The sequence below is a fragment of the Schistocerca serialis genome, chromosome 3, assembly GCF_023864345.2.
Source record: "Schistocerca serialis cubense isolate TAMUIC-IGC-003099 chromosome 3, iqSchSeri2.2, whole genome shotgun sequence".
Classification (NCBI taxonomy): domain Eukaryota; kingdom Metazoa; phylum Arthropoda; class Insecta; order Orthoptera; family Acrididae; genus Schistocerca; species Schistocerca serialis.
This window is the reverse complement of record NC_064640.1, coordinates 48520327-48538105: the sequence shown is the minus strand read 5'-3', so window position 1 is coordinate 48538105 and position 17779 is coordinate 48520327. Positions and strand designations below refer to the sequence as shown.

Here is a 17779-nt window from a genome sequence, read left to right as displayed (position 1 = left end):
GAGTGCTATGGGACTTAACTTCTGAGGTCATCAGTCCCCTAGAACTTAGAACTAATTAAACATAACTAACCTACGGACATCACACATACCCATGCCCGAGGCAGGATTCGAACCTGCGACCGTAGCGGTCGCGCGGTTCCAGATTGTAGCGCCTAGAACCGCTCGGCCACCCCGTCCGGCTGTATTACCCTGTCAGACCCTATATCACTGTGAGATGATCCTGGGATGAATAAAGATTAATAAATTAATTAACATCGTAGTCGACGGGAAGTTAAATCCTAATCTCTCTTCCCACTTTGTAAGCCAGTAGCCTCACAGTGCGCCTTTCGCTCGGAGACGAGCGTCTTTGGCGCGCAGTCAGCAACATCGTGATTGGGCAATGAAAAGATAAGTGTGCAAATTTCTCTTGAGGGAAAGAGGTAACTCACACATTGACAAGAACATCGTGATAAGATGCTGTTCCGTCCCTGATGCTGAAGAGGTTCACTGTTTCATTGGTGATCAGAGGAATACTGACAACACCCAGAGGTACAATACTGACGTACTGCTATCACAAGTGTGAGTTTCCAGGTGTGTAGTTTGTCACGTATATTCCTCATGGACGAATAAACTACTCCGCATCGAGCTGACATAGTGGATGAAGATATCCATCCCATGGACTAGGCAGTGGCATTCTCGGATGTCATACCTATCTAACTAGCCTGAAATCCAGCGGCACATCCCAACAAGAACTTTTCGAGGCATGCTCACAGCTCGTTTTCAGTAATACAATCGATTGTCAACAATGGTGTAGCAGCATATCAAACTTGTGTGGTAGTCACCAGTAACCACATCCTCTCATTAACTGTTTTTTTATAGTGGAAATAATTTCCCCAATCCCTTTATGTTCCTAAATACATTTCTGGACAGTTTGGAATGTTAAATATTGTGTGATTAGGCTTTACCTTCTTCTGGAAGCCCCCCGAGTCCTTGATAAGGAAATATGTTCTTATTTCTCCATGACGTTTCTATTTTGGACACTAGCGTAGTATCAGAATTCACTGCTTTGGTGCAAAGTTAAAACATTATGATCATTACACATCAGGAAACTACCCCGGATTCCCTCAATACCCTGTGTTTGCTTCAATAAGACAACCATTTTCTGAACTGCTCATTCCATGCTATTCAGAAATAAGTAGTTGTTTAACAAACAAAGCCTTGTTTTTATTTTCATATGTTGCACGTAAAGTCTTCCTAGCTACAAAGTTTTATATAATATACTCTCCATATACATAAGTACAACTGCAATTTATGAACTTGCGTATTTCGAGGGTTCGTATTTTACCATGACACATTTCCGCTGAGCCTGAACAGGAAAAATCGCAACGAACTTAAGGATACTTTTCTTTTTCAAATGGTGGTTACAGGCAGTGACCCTAACAGCCATAAACACTAGACAAAATTGAAGTATGGTTACTTTTTTCGTACGAAATGAATACAGCGTAATTTTTAAATTAATATTTCTAAACGTCGTTTTCATGAAAAAAGACATTAAACATTTTATCATTCAGTGTTAAAATTTTCTATAAATTAACAAATTGAGGATCACATCAGACGACTAATACAAACTTTAAGCATAATAAAAGGTCCCTTTGACAAAAATCTATCGAATTTATAAATATAATTTCAGATATGACAGATCACAGAACTTTGATCTGATCAGGTTGAGAACAAATCAATAATTTTGTAGAATTACTACTCTTCTAGAATTCCCAGTATTCTGCTACGGAATGTGTGGAGTCAATTTCAAATGTACTACCAACCTAACGATGCAGTTTAACCGTGTATGTGGGCGACGACTCATTATGATTCGTTACATGACTGGAGTCCACGTTTACAGAACATTACGACGGGAATCACATCAAAACCACAACTAATACTGCGAAATTATACTCATAATACCTGCCTCGCATTATTCTGTCACCGCTGAGTCGAAAAACCGAAGTCAAATTTGACTAAAAACCATTCATTTCCATAGCACAAGTTGTAAAATCGAAGTTTTGAAAATTTTCTCTTTTTTAAAATAACTCCATAATGTCAAAAACGATAAGTGTGAGACACAATTATTTTAACTACAAATTAATTTCACGGATGTAGGGTGCTGACTCGCGTTCTGCCTATCGTAAACGAATGCTAATTCCCTTTGCACATCAGCGACTGCGTAAGCGACGCCCGTGATAGGAATGTCTTTGGCTGGCTTTGCAATGTTTGCACGATGGCTTCCGGGAAATGTATGCTTAGGAGAATCCGGCTGGTACAGTATCGAGCACGCCATAAAGTCACCCTGGATACATAACTTGGCGAGTTAATGCAGATGTGTTATAACCGCACCCCGCACAACTTCACCACCTATCGCTGGAGGCGTCCTGTTGGCATACAAAGACCACTCACTAAAAGAAGTTAACTAGTAGTGCGCACAGTTCTACTAACCAAAAAAGTTTTAATTTAGAAGTGTGTACTGCTTTCTGCAGCAGCCAAAATCTCATCTCAGGCAAAGGAACATCTTTCGCCGAAAAACATTTGTTTGCCTTTTACTGCAGCTGAATAGCTTTGTCAGTAGTAGTAAAGAGCGGGAAAGATTATTTGGCAGTAACACTAAACCGTCGCAATAGAACTCTGCGAGTGAAACATTTTGTTTTAAGTGAAGTTACAGGAACATTGCGCTACCACTGTTGTAACATATGTTTAATTTGAAATGATAAGGCCGACGTCCATTATACGAGTCTTTTGTTATGAGTTATCTCCCGCGTGCATTGTCCAATACTCCTACCACCATGCGGGTTTCCATTATCTGATTATTCCTCGGCTCTGTTTTCGCGAATGAATATCTTGATTAAATCTTTTATTCGTACTTAGTGTAGCAGAAGCTCGCCTATTTGTCATGAAAGAACGGAACCTTATCTTGTCTGACAAATGTTTCTGCGTATCATACCAGAATATTACGATTCATTGAGCCATCAATTTGATTCACGAAACCAAATTAAATGAATAGAATTTGAAATGAGAACGCTCTTATTTTATTATTGATTTTAAAAGCTATTGTCACTTCTTTTACCTGTGAAGTGAATAATTCTGCCAACTGTCGAATGTTAATGTATTGTAAGAAGTTTCATGAATTATCGCAAACTGTGTGCTAAGGATATGCGAAATAGATATTTTTCTTTCACATATTGAATTATGAAGGACACAAGTGATAACATGTATTATGAAGACAGTGTTGGGCCTCCCGTACGAGACATAGGTGATCTCACGTAGTTTTCTGCTAATGCAGAAGTAAATCCACAAGGATGAACCGCGGAAGCACTCAGCTTGGAAAAATAAGAATAAAATGGACCTATAGTTGTCCGAAATACGCAGAATATAAATAATAATTTACCGACGACTAATTCAATTAGTCGTTTTCACCATCTTTATACGAATACAGTCTGCGATCCTCTGCTGTTGTTCGCTAATACCACGATTTAGCCGGCCGCGGTGGTCTAGCGGTTCTAGGCGCTCAGTCCGGAACCGCGCGGCTGCTACGGTCGCAGGTCCGAATCCTGCCTCGGGCATGGATGTGTGTGATGTCCTTAGGTTAGTTAGGTTTAAATAGTTCTAAGTTCTAGGGGACTGATGACCACAGATGTTAAGTCCCATAGTGGTCAGAGCCATTTGAACCATTTTTGAACCACGATTTATTTTTCTTAATTACTTGTATTTCGAGGGATGAAAATTCAATGTAGAGAACAAATGGTGAACTACGAGCATATATCAGACATACACAAAATCACGATGATTTTGCATTTCTGTCACGAAGCAAACGTAACACATTAAAGGAGTTTATTTCCACATAGTGTACAGCTGTTTTCATCATACACACAAATCGAGAGAGTCCTTTCGCCGGTGTGTCGACTGCACTACTTAGGCACATTCACGATAAGAACATTGACCGTGAAAGCCTAGATTCCGGGTTCGCTTCACACAGTTTTAATCTTCCATCAAGTTCCAGAGATTGGTTTGGTCGGTTCAGAGGTCAGCGAAACGTGTGCTAGTGATAGGACGGAACTAATTCATCATCTCAAATTAAAACAGCTGTTTATAATAGTTTATTAAAAATTATTTACATGTAAGTTTGTAACATCAATAACGCGTAGTTTCTGGGCAAGAAAATCAAAACCTTTTATGGAGCTACTGTTGCAATTAAAATAATTAAAATAGTAAGCCGTGAAGTCACTACAACAGCTGATACTAACTTGTCTGACAGTGACGTCATTAGATGCGGGTAGAGGGGCATTTTGTCAGCACCCCGCTCTCCGGTACGTCGTTGCGTTTCTTGATGTTGGAATCGTTACTGTTCGGTCGAATAGATCCTGATTTGACTTCACGAGGAAGAGCGCACCCCGATCCAGTCCTCCCACTGAAGAAAAATCACTGGCAGTACCAGGACTCGCACCAGGGCCCGCGAATGGCAGTCAGTGGCACTGGTCAGTCAGCTGCGGAAGCCGGCATCAAAGGGGCTAGGCCCAGAAAAATTAAAGTTTCCGATTCTCTTCTAAAATATCTATCTCCTCTGAGAGACATTCAGTCTTACGATTTTATTGTTGAAAAGTACTCTATCAATTTAATGGAGTAGGTAGTTACGCTGCACAACTAATCCTCTGCTACTGTAGTGAAATCTCGTCATTCCAGGACAGGCGAATACTAAAGGGCGCCTAGGAAAGGGTCAGAGAACTTTGTCTCCAACAGAAGTTGCTTCCGTAAACAGGGTGTTAAAAATAAATATCTCATGTTTTGAGGGGTGGCAGTATGAACCAGAACACGATAAAGTCCTGTAAACATGGGCTGTAAAATACATAACTTAAGAGATATGAGCATTTGTTCACCTTCGCAACTGTGAAATTTATCTGTTGTACTGCAAGATCTTTGTTTTCCATATTCTGAGAGGTGGTAGTATGGACTAAAACAAGAAAAATGTCCAGTAAACATAGGCTGTAAAATGCATGACATCACTGCGATATGCACTTGCTCAGCAGAAAAGATGTGTTTAGAAGTAGCGCAGATGAACAAGCGCTCATAGCTCTTAAAGTATGTGTTCTAGAGCGGACGTTTACTGGGAATTTATGGAAATAAATATGGAATACTGTTTTAACATCCTTTAAACACTAAAAAAATGGTTCAAATGGCTCTGAGCACTATGGGACTTAACTTCTGAGGTCATCAGTCCCCTAGAACTTAGAACTACTTAAACCTAACTAACCTAAGGACATCACACACATCCATGCCCGAGGCAGGATTCGAACCTGCGACCATAGCGGTCGCGCGGTTCCAGACTGTAGCGCCTAGAACCGCTCGGCCACTCCGGCCGGCTAAACACTAAAAGTCAAGTTAACTATCGGTTATAAAAGTTGTGACAAAAATACGAAATTATCTAGAGTAGCATCTAAATTGCCCGCCCGGATAGCCGTGCGGTCTAACGCACAGCTTTCCGGATGGGAAGGAGCGCCTGGTCCCCGGCACTGATCCGCACGGCGGACTTGTGCCGAGGTCCGGTGAGCCGGCCAGTCTGTGGATGGTTTTTAGGCGGTTTTCCATCTGCCTCGGCTGATTCCCCTTATTCCGCCTCTGCTACACTATGTCGCACTATGCCACGTACGCGCACTCCACCATTACTCTACCACGCAAACATAGGGGTTACACTCGTCTGGTGTGAGCCGTTTCCTGCGGGGGGGGGGGGGGGGGGGGGAGGACGAATAACCCTGAAAGAGTGGTTCGGTGTGGGACGGTGGAAGGGTGAAGTGGACTGCGGTAGTCGTGTGGTTGTGGACCACTGCGGCTGCGGCGGGGACGGAGCCTCTTCGTCGTTTCTAGGCCCCCGGTTAACATACAATACAAAACAATACAGCATCTAAATTAGTAAAGCAGAAAAGATGACTGAAAATAGGATGAGCCAGCCGTCTTACAACACACTAAAATGGAGTCCATTCAGTACAAAACTTCGAAAGATTTTCCACACTCATCTGGTCGTCATGTACGAGAGTATGCTGAAAAGTAATGCCTCCGAATTTTTTATGTGATACCTCTTCAAGCTTTTTAAATAAATTAAACGTTATTACCATTCTTCATGTCTACGTAGTTATTGCTCACGTTTATCACCCCGACAACGCACACGTTATTCACATCGAGAGACCAGTTTCTTGATACCGTCACTGTAGTACGTTTGACTTTTGGGTGGAACCACAACCTCACCGCTTCATCACTATCGAAGTGAAGTCCTCGAAGACGTTCTTTAAGTTTTGAAAACAGATGAATAACGGATGAGGCCACGTCGAGACTGTATGGAGGATGATCGACGATAATCAAACCAAGACGCTGGATTGTTGCAGATGTCGCAGCGCTCGTGTATGTTCTGGCATTGTCAGCTGAAGGAGAGGGTGCTCCACTTGTGGACGAACTCTTCAAATTAAAGCTCGATCACAGCACGCTGTTTCTCACGAACCGATACACACTGAGGTGACAAAAGTCATGGGACACCTCTCAATTTCCATCTAATGATTCAACGGACGAAACGCCTTTATTTTAAATAGTACAATAGCTCAGACACGGACCATGTAGCCATTCCCGACTTGTTGATCACCGTGAACTGTCTATTAAAAAATATTATAAGCGATTATTTGCCGACGAATACTTGGCCATTCCGTAAAGAAAACCATCTCGAACTGTGGGACAGTGTTGGCAGGTGCTTGCCTACCTATTGTACGTCTCTAAGGGAATCCCACACACGTTTAAGGTGGATAGGAGTCTGGAAAGCATGACGGCCAAAGAATTCATTCGAGTGACATTCTCATCTCGTTGAATTCCATCCATCAAATAAGCTCTTCTCGTAAGACATTTGTGTTCCGTAAAAAGCCAATAGAAACACATCGCACGGTACAAGGCTGGAAGATCTCCTGGAACCGTTTCAGATTAAGGGGAAGACCTTCTGTGTCAGTGTTGATTTCAGTGCACGACGACACTTCGCCACGACGGTATAGGAAGATTGGCGCATGTGCGATTGTTTATCGTTGCAGCCCAACACGTCTCCGTGGTTAAAGTCGTCAATTTTGTAACGCGGCATTAAATTACGTCTCCTCAGATAAAAGAAAAGAGACTGTATTCGCTGTTCCCTCACCCACGGCTTCTGTCCACTCCTCGTATTCTGTCGAAACGGTGTCGCATTATTAATGGAAAAAGACCGCTAACGCATGCCTGTGCTCTAGCGCTCGACTCAGAGGTAGACCGTTCGGATTCTGGTGGTGGAAGAAGTTGTCATCACCAGTATGTGGCCGGAAATGGGAGGAGAAGATCGTTGAGTTGCTAAGCGGCAGACTTCCCGCCAATGTCTCGTGAAGTGAGGACATGCAACACAGTTGATAGAACGTTAGGCTTAACATGCTGTCGATGATGAGATGATTAGAGACCGAACATAGGTTCTGCTTTGGGAAGGAACATGGCCGTCCCTTCTTGAAGGAATCATTCTAGCATTTGCTTTAAGTGATTTAGGGTACCCACCGAAAACCCAAGTCGTAATGGCCGGGCAGTTGTCTTGAAACACGAGTCCACCTTGCACGGTTACATTTTCGATGGATGTCCGTCTTTCGCCGCCTTGCTGTTGTTCGACAGCAGAAAGCTGTGTGCCGGCCTCGGGTTCCCTTCGCTCATCGCCTGACAGCGACCCAATGGCACGTTATACAGAAAACACTTCGCCATTAGGAGGCTCAACCTGTTCCTCGTTGTCTCTCAGCCTTTTTTTTGCGGGGGGGGGGGGGGGGGGAGAGGGAATTATAATTGATCTGTTTGCATTGATCTTAGTTATTAAGAGAATTAGGAACAGATTATGTTTTCATTCTCCTTCCTTTGCTGCTTACGTAACTCTCTGTCATTTGAGTCGCATCCTGTTGAGTATTCCGATGGCCTGTGATCAGTCGGAAATTATAGCCTCTGTGTGTGGTTGCGAGTGGACTACCTGGTCCTGATATTCTTGGAATACATCTCCATATTTAGAAACGAGACCGAAATTGGGACGTTACACGTTAATCACTGTAATAGGGTATTCTTTGTCACATGGTGACTGGCCAATTTTTATGTATCACATTTCACAGTTTGATAAATCACGCGACTAAGACACTACGTTAGCTTTACTCTTGTTTAGGAGGTCTTACACACCATGGGTGCGCGGGAGCCACCCCGTATTTCGGCAACCATGTGTTCGTCCAATGAGAGCAGTACGATCATACAATTTACCGGTAAAACGTATTCATTGGCAGAGTAGGGGCTAAATGAGCGAGAGCCACTGACAGTTTGTGTCACCTGTGACTGGTGTTCGCTAGTGGAAATAATCAGAGGTGTCTAGGTTACTTTTGGTTGTGTGAATTGCAACTTGAGTTAGTAAAGACCGTTATTCGAACAATATGACGGCCAATAACCGCACGCGAAGGGACACCTTATAAGCCGGCCGGATTGGCCGTGCGGTTCTAGACGCTATAGTCTTGAACCGAGCGACCGCTACGGTCGCAGGTTCGAATCCTGCCTCGGGCATGGATGTGTGTGATGTCCTTAGGTTAGTTAGGTTTAATTAGTTCTAAGTTATAGGCGACTGATGACCTCAGACGTTAAGTCGCATAGTGCGCAGAGCCATTTGAACCATTTGAACACATCATAGCTAGAGAACTGAATGATTAGCGAACATGAATTATAGGGGCGACTGACTCGACATTTACCAAGCGTCGACGGGGCTGTATACAAGAGACAAAAGAGAATGGAACTATTTTCTGTAACCAATCTCACTGAGAGGGACCACAAAGGTAGGCCATTGTCAAGGTGAGGACAGCAAGAAATGGCAAACATACTGCTAAGTAGACGTCTGTAATGGTGAGATGAGAAAGCGGCACCACAAAAGCAGTTTTAACCGTTGTCCATCGTCTTAGTGAAATTATCATTTTCCAAATGAGGGACTATACTAAAAAATAACATTTAATTGAAAGCATGACATTCCCTACTGATCATAAAGTAATACCTTCTAGTTCTTGCTCCATAAGCGCAGACGTATGCAGTCGATCCTCTAATATAATTTGAACATAAAATTATTTTGTAATATACACTCTAAACCACAAAACGAACCACCACGAAGAAGTTACCGGAATGGGGCGGTAATCGGTAGATGTGATGTACATGTATGGACAGAAATATGATTAGAATTTTAGAAAAACTGAATGATTTATCCACGAGAAAGAACTTCACAAACTGAGCAATTCAATAACGCGTTTGTCCAGTTCTGGTGGGCGACCGTCAGGTTGATACGCCCCCACCGTCTGGAGCTGCTCCAGACAAGTCTTCTGCCATTATTTTCATTACCTGGAGTATAATTGTCTTCAGTGATGAGTACCGCTTCCAACTGAACTCGAATGACCAACGAAGCCGCGCGGAATTAGCCGAGCGGTGTCAGGCGCTGCAGTCATGGCCTGTGCGGCTGGTCCCGGATGAGGTTCGAGTCCTCCAGTCCTCCCTCGGGCATGGGTGTGTGTTTTTGTCCTTAGGACAATTTAGGTTAAGTAGTGTGTAAGCTTAGGGACTGATGACCTTAGCAGTTAGGTCCCATAAGATTTCACACACATTTGAATTTTTGAATTTGACCAACGAAGACGCGTCTGGAGACGCCCCGAACAGCGGTCGCCCACCATATGGCCCAACAACCAGGAGTGACGGTCTGGGGTTCCGTTTCATTTCATAGCAGGAGTCCTTTGGTTGTCATCTGCGGCAGCTTTACTGCACAGCGGTACGTCGACGATATTCTATGCCCCGTTTTGTTGTCCTTCACAGCAAGCCATCTTGGGCTTACAGATCAGCAAGATAATGCCCGCCTGCATACAGTGAGAGTTTCTACTGCTTGCTTTCGAGCTTGCAGTACCCTACCTTGGCGACCAAGGTATCCGGATCTCTTCCATATTGGGAAAGTTTGGAGCGTTATGTGCACGGGTCTCCAACCAGCTCTGGATTTTGACCATGTAACGCCCCAATTGGACAGAATTTGGCGCGATAACCCTCAGGCGGACATCCGACAACTCCATCAATCAATGTGACGCCGAATAACCGCTTGCGTAAGGGCAATAGGTGGACCAACGCCTTAAGGATGTTCTCAATTTGTAGCTCTCTGCTGGCCGCTGGTGGCCGAGCGGCTCTAGGCCCTTCAGTCTAGAACCACGCGACCGCTACGGTCGCAGGTTCGAATCCTGCCTCGGGCATGGATGTGTGTGATGTCCTTAGGTTAGTTAGGTTTAAGTAGTTCTAAGTTCTAGCGGACTGATGACCTGAGATGTTAAGTCCCATAGTGCTCAGAGCCATTTTTTTGTAGCTCTCTTTCTCAATCGTCCAATTTTTCTGAATGTGTAATCCTTTGTTTGTCTGTATATATACATCACCTCTACCGATTTCCGTACCATTTGGATAATTCCTTCGTGGTGCTTAATTTTTTCCCTTAGAGCGTATTTGCTGCAGACTGTTCAGTCTGGTTAAGTCTCTAAAAACTGTAGGATCTATGAGGTTATTGGTCCATGTCAAACACAGGACATCGTGACCAGTTGACACATCTAAGGCGAGTTGAACGGCCACTTTCCTCTTTTACAGTAATACTGAGTATTTTAACCCAAGTCGTCACACATAAAATATTTTTGTCACGATGAATCAACATATCTTTACTGATTCTCTATTTATCTCGGTCAATTACGGCGTCTCGTGGGGTACCCGATTCTTGTCGAGCGTGGATTGCCTACCGCTGCAATTACAACAGGCGTCTCACCTGTCTTCATGATCGTATATGGAAAGTGACTCTTCAACTGGAAAAAGTACAAAGCGCTAGTGAAACTCTGCTCAACATGGTAAATAGGCCAACAAAAACGGCATCCAAACTTGAAATTCATTACATCCGAAGTGCTCCAGGCGACACGTGTCGTTTGACTGACTGCTGACTCTTTTCCACAGCGCGTGTGTGGCGGACGGTACTTCTGGTACCACTAACTAATCCCCCCTTCCCTGCTCCAATCGTGAATGATACGTGGGAAGAGTAATTGTAGGTATGCCTCTGTATTAGCTCTAATTTTTTTAATTTCCTCGTCGTGCTCATTTCGTGAGATGTAGACGAAACGTGACGCTCTTCGTTGGATCTTCTGTGTCCCTTCTACCAGTCCTATCTGGTAAGGGTCCTAGATTGATGCACAACACTCCAGAATCTAAGCCACTTCCTTCGTGGATCAGTTACACTTCCCTGAGGTTCTTCTTATGAATCTTAGTCTGGCACCTGATTTTCTTACTATTTGTTTTATGTGGTCATTCTACTTAAGGTCGCTCTGCATAACTGACCCTAGATATTTTACGGTAGGTGCTGTTTACAGCAGTTTCTTATCAGTAGTGTGGTTGAACAATAGCGGATTTCTTTTGCTATGAATGCGCAGTATGCCACATGTACTTACGTTCAGGCTGAACTGGCAGAGCTTGCACCATTCATCAGTCCTCTGCAGGTCACTCTGCAAATATAAACTTCTGGTGTTGCTACTTCCTTATGGACAATCGCAACATCTGGGAACACTCTTAAACAACTTCTCACACTTTCTTCTAGATCATTTGTTGTTACTGAAAACACTAAAGGGTCTATCACTCTTCTTTTGATTACTCAGAAAATTACCTTTACATCTGTGGATTTAGTTCCTTTAAGAGCGATGTGTTGAGATCTATCTGCAAGGAAATCTTGAATTCAGTCGCAAATCTGGTCTGATACTCGATAATCTGATGCTCTACAAAAGCATCCGATTACAGTTTTTGACCGGTCTTTGATGCTTAACATCACCCAGATTAATTCGCATTCGAAATGTTTGATAACTTCGCCAGATATTACCGCGTTCTCTACCGCAATAAATACGCCGGCATTATTGGCGATTAAATTATCATATCGATAAATATTCCAACCTGAACTTAGGATTTCGTTACTGTTCACTTGCGGTTTCAACCAACTTTCTGGTCATAATACTGTCTGGGCATTATAACCTTCAATAAGAGATACAAGGCTGGCCGTTGTGGCCGAGCGGTTCTAGGCGCTTCAGTCTGGAACCGCGTAACTGCTACGGTCGCAGATTTGAATCCTACCTTGGGCACGGATGTGTGTGATATCCTTTGGGTAGTTAGGTTTAAGTAGTTCTATGTTCTAGGGTACTGATGACGTCAGATGTTAAGTCCCATAGTGGTCAGAGCCATTTGAACCATTTGAAGAGAGACAAATTCTGGGAGCTTTCCTTGGATACTCCTGCTGTTGACTAATATCATATCATCCTTTTCTGTAACTGATCTGCATGGACGAGCATTCTGGGAGAACATCGTGGCTGATGTAACTTCGATTTTGTCAGGCAATTCATCTCTGATCCCAAGGGAGGTTTCTCTAACCAAAAAATTGCAAGCCACACGTACTCCACTACCCTAGTAGCTGCTTCCTGCATGTAGTGCATGTCCGACATTTTACAGGGAACTCTTCAGGTCTCCACACGAAACGTCACAGAGTAATCTGGCCTCTGGTTTAGACCCTCCACTCTGCTCCAAATCAAAGCGCCACAACCGACCCTGGGTACGACGCTGCAAATACTCAACTAGCATGCACCCCACGTACGGTGCTGGCTGCCTTCTCAAATCTGACATCTGCTGAAAGAAAGCAGGGAATAGCCTCAGAACTCAAGCGGAGGCATCATTCGTGCCAACATGTACCACTATTTGCAGCCGACTGCGCCTACTGCGATAGATAGCCGCCCACATAGCCTCCGCCACGTCGCTAAAGAGACTACCCGGAAAACATACCGAGTGCACACTGGCATTCTTTCCCGCCCTGCATGCTATTTCCCTGTCTCCATTACCCACCCAATGACTAATACCACCCTCTGCACTTCTCCGAACTGCGTAGAAAAATTCGCCGCTGGTACAACAGGAGAGGCATCCTGTATGGCGTATTGGCTCATAAGTATTACCTAGTACCTGTTGTTAAGGCGTAAGAAGCCAACCGAGCGGTCCGCTCCACCTTTCGCTTTCCGCCTATTGGCACGCGAATCCACCACTGTCCGCCACACTCTGTCGAGTGAGGACGGACCACTCGGATGTTGTGTGTCGGAAGACGCAGCGACAACCAGGACACTAGGGAGTCCAACGGTACCACACGTGTCACAGGTCTTGTATCGTCTGAGGAGCGGGGTGCCGAAGAAACACGGTCATTATCTGTAGCAACGACGAATGAGAGACAGTGGCGTGGACATCCCCCGAAGAGTTTCCATACGCCAACGCATCAGCTCGCTTGTTTATGTCTCAGCTCAGTGCCGCTCAGCCCCGTCAACAATCATCGCCAAAGATGACAGTAACGTCTCTCCACCCAACCAGTGGTTCATAAATTATGTTCGACAGAATTCTGTATACAAGTTTATACTCAGCTGTACTCTGTGAGAAGAGACTGGTATCTTGTTCTGTTATATGTGAGACATTAGTACCGAGTGAGAGTAATAAATAGTCAAGATATTCCTATGGACATGAATTGTAACACAGTATTTCCTCTTGTTCTTGTTATAATAAAGTGGTCCAATATTTTATGAGTTATAATATCATCTGCCCCATCCAGGAGTAAAGTTAAGAACCCACCAGCGTGCCGACGAGTGTTATTTTTTAGGATACTACGGATCTTATCACTGGCGCCCAGTTGTCGCCGCAGCTTTGAGCAGCAGCCAGAAACCTGGTGACTGTGGCCAACGCAGCTTCCAGCTGTTTACAGACAGCAGTTAATTCTTCTTATGTCCGCTCACAAAAACCAAAGTCCCTGGCCATATCGTACTGTGAAAAAAAAGTTTAATAAGATCTCAAAAAAATACAAGCAAAACAACCAGCAGTGAGAAAGTACTAAAAGACCTCCGCGAAAGAGGTAATTACCAAACTGTGGGGTTACTGAGGTTGGAATGTACGCAAAGCGTAACAAGGAGAATACAGAAACACTAAAATCTGCCCTGCACAGTTCTCACTACAGCCTGAGCCCGCAAGAGCCGCAAACTCTTAAAAACAAATATCTCAACTGATAATATATGTATCAACAGTTACTTGTACTTTTTACTGGGAACTATTCTTCCGCAAAATCTGCTGCAGGAAATAAATATGCAAACTCCAAAGTACTGATCTAAACTGTATGCTGTGTCCTACCACGAGGTTTAAAAGTTGTCACGTGACGTGGTGCTTCTGGTGGCGGTAAAAATACATAGGAAGCCGCCTCGTGTAAGAATACGCACAAGATTTTCACAAAAGCAAAAACTTAAAGTAAGTCGGTAAGCGCTAGTCTACACGGTAAACTACACAAAAATGGTTCAAATGGCTCTCAGCACTATGGGACTTAACTGCTGAGGTCATTAGTCCCCTAGAACTTAGAACTACTTAAACCTAACTAACCTAAGGACATCACACACATCCATGCCCGAGGCAGGATTCGAACCTGCGACCGTAGCGGTCGCGCGGTTCCAGACTGTAGTGCCTAGAACCGCTCGGCCACCCCGGCTGGCAGTAAACTACACAGTTACAGTTCTCGTCTTCACAGAAGTACGTGAAAAAAAAGTAAATTACTGTGTATCAGCCAACAGCTAAAGCTGCTAGCGCTAAAGGGGCGTTTCTCTCGGCTCGGCGTCTGCCGCTGCATTTTATCTATTCCTCCTTCTGAATTCAAATTAATAATAAAGCAAGTATCTTACAGATGCTACAAAATATCGTGACGTATATCGTCACTAAATCACTCTAAATTAGAACTTTTTTATTTTTCGCGTGAACTGAGAACTTAAAATACAACCCAGCCAAGTCTTTTATTGACGTGAAAACGCCTGTTAACTCTTTATTAGAACTTTCTTGTATGAAAAAACACCGTCAGATTTGAATAGCTAATAACTAAGAGACTAATAATGTTTAAATAATGCCTGAACCCACAACGGATAGATCGTGTCTGTACGTGCTAGTCGCGCAGTATTTGTTTTTCCTGTGCTCTCATTGTACCAGTATAGCGGCATGCACGTAATTGCTACTTACCAGCTTTGTGTGGAGTTATAAATGGCCTTACGGTTAGCTAGGAGCACGATTTGGGTGCCACTGTGAAGAGCTTGCAGAGCGCCACAAGACCCAAAGTAAGGCAACAAAAATTTTCGACGAAATATAAATGAAATTCGGTATTAATTTAAATTTACAAAATAATGAAAGATGACGTCTCATACGCTCGGAATTATAGAAAACGCAAGTCAGAGGAAAGTTCTCGTCATAAGGAACCCCAGTGAAGAGAGAAACGGGAAAGCTGCTGCAGCGCCGAAAGGGAAATGGAAAAACGGCACAAAGCGATTACGTAGCTGATCCATCGGGCATGCGGCCAGGGACAGTCAAGGCTTGTGATTTATAGGCTCAGTAACCATTATTCTACTCAGTGTATCCATTGTATAAAAAAGATTTTTAATTGTATTACATATCCCTATGACACGCTTGTTATGATTTTATCTCGACGTTTTCACGAAAAATCCACGGCGCGGACACGAATTGTGCATATTTTTTTTCTTTTAATTTGTCACAGGCGACGGCAATACGGCCGCCCGAAGCCATACACTATACTGGACGCTGTTGGTTTCAGTCTGTACCGGAATTTTCCTCGAAGTTCTTTCAAAAAATTTTCAAATGTGTGTGAAATCTTATGGCACTTAACTGCTAAGGTCATCAGTCCCTAAGCTTACACACTACTTAAGCTAAATTATCCTAAGAACAAACACACACACCCATGCCCGAGGGAGGACTCGAACCTCCGCCGTGATCAGCCGCACAGTCCATGACTGCAGCGCCCTAGACCGCTCGGCTAATCCCGCGCGGCGATGCTCTTTCAACACGAGCCTATTTTCTGTTGCTAGATGCAAAAGAAAAAAAAAATCTCTGCTGCTGAAGAAAGCGTCACTGGAACAACTGACTGCATGTGCAGCCATGCGTAGCCGTAGGACTGGGTACACACTGGTAGCGTCTGTGCTGAGAGGCGCCGGACAGGTGCGGCAGCAGAAGGCGCGGCCGCGATCGGCTACAGCCAGCGCTCCTGTTCCCTGGCTCACGGCCCCTGTTCGCTGCCCGCATGCCGCCGCTTCATTATTGTCTGGCACAAAGGCCGCCCGCCCCTCCGACAAGTTTCACGTGCGCCCGTCAAGACTGGCTTCTCAATAACGCCGCCCTGCAGTCCTAAAACGCTCAAACACCCTAGTTACTGAAACTCTGACGACTACTCTAAGCTAACTCAATTCCACGGGTTCTCATTTTTCTTGTAGGCCGTAACAGTTTTAGCTAAGGGAATCGTAAAGCAAATTACATCTTCAGTTACAAATTCGTCATTCCATCTAAACACGATTAACATATTCAGTACTCCCTAACGCGTTGCTCCTCTGATCTGTAAGAATAAAGCATCCTGCACAATGTATTATAAAAACTCCACGTTATTTGACGCTTGTCTCGTCATTCTTCTGCGTTGCCTTTGCAGGCTGCAGTGCCAGATAACGGTTACGCTTGTACACTACACTGCTCGAAACCTGCAAGAGAACTGACGCATTGTTATGGTGCATTAGCAACGATGGATACTTGGCGTAGCACGTTAAGAGCTCTGACCACAGGACGTTATTTCCAAAGCGTGGAAGAGTCAGCGAGTGCACGGGCATAAGAGATATCGGGAAGTTTCACGTCGTATCGATCACCACTCAAATGTATGGAAGTTAGAGTTGTAAAACTACCGTAGGCTACAGTAGACTATCAACAGAAAGCGTAGACTACGATAGTTCTCCTAGTAGCTTTGGTCAATTAAGGTCGTACTCGCGTTACATGTGCGTTAGATTTGCTGCATACGTGTCGGTCGTTATCTCATAACGATCGCTATCTTTACATGGTCGATCGATGTCTTACTAGATTCCCCTAAAAACCAGAAGCAGTAAACCGTCTAGAAACTGAGTGAGAACCTACAAACGGCCGAGAAACGGATAGAAAATTTTTGTTCTACGTAGTTATCCTTCTGTCTCTTACTTAGAAATAGACAGTATTTATAGCAAAATTGGACTTTTCAATGTTTAATTCAGATTTTATTCGAAAATTGTTGATTTGTAACGTGAAACACAGATACGTTGTAGTAAAAATAAAGAAATTAGTAGATTCATCACATAGCGCTAGAAAATACTACTTTCTCAACAAAAGGGTAAAATAAAAAGAAAAAACAGCAAAACAAAAAAATTTCAAATATTGCTTCAATATTTCGTCGAGCTTACATAAAATATTCATAAACAGCTTTCGTATTTCTCAACAATATCAAGACACTCTTGCCTTTGATCATGATGAAGCAACTATTGATCGCAAAACAATGACAATAGCTGTATATATTTTTATGTAAACTGTACTTGCATCAAAATTAATTGCTTTGGTTACATAAAAGCGCAGAAGTTATGCGATCAACTAGTTTTCATTAGTTATAAAATGCAGTTTATCTTCTGGAAGGATATAATATACACGGTGAATTAACTCTGAATGAAATACAGTTCTAATTATGTGCAAAACAAACAAACAACTAAAAAAAAAGGGAATCGTAGGCTTCCAGTTTCTCTCTTACAGATTCGTTTATGTTCTTCTCCCTATCAATACTACCAGTAATCCTACAATTTACTACGTCATTTATGTAGTG

General features: G+C 43.5%; 1 protein-coding gene across 1 annotated transcript in view; it reads left to right on the top strand.

Moving 5' to 3' along the window:
* LOC126470674 (uncharacterized) overlaps positions 1-17779 on the top strand; it is a 1002968-nt gene that overhangs the window by 717092 nt on the left and 268097 nt on the right. The window lies entirely within an intron of this gene.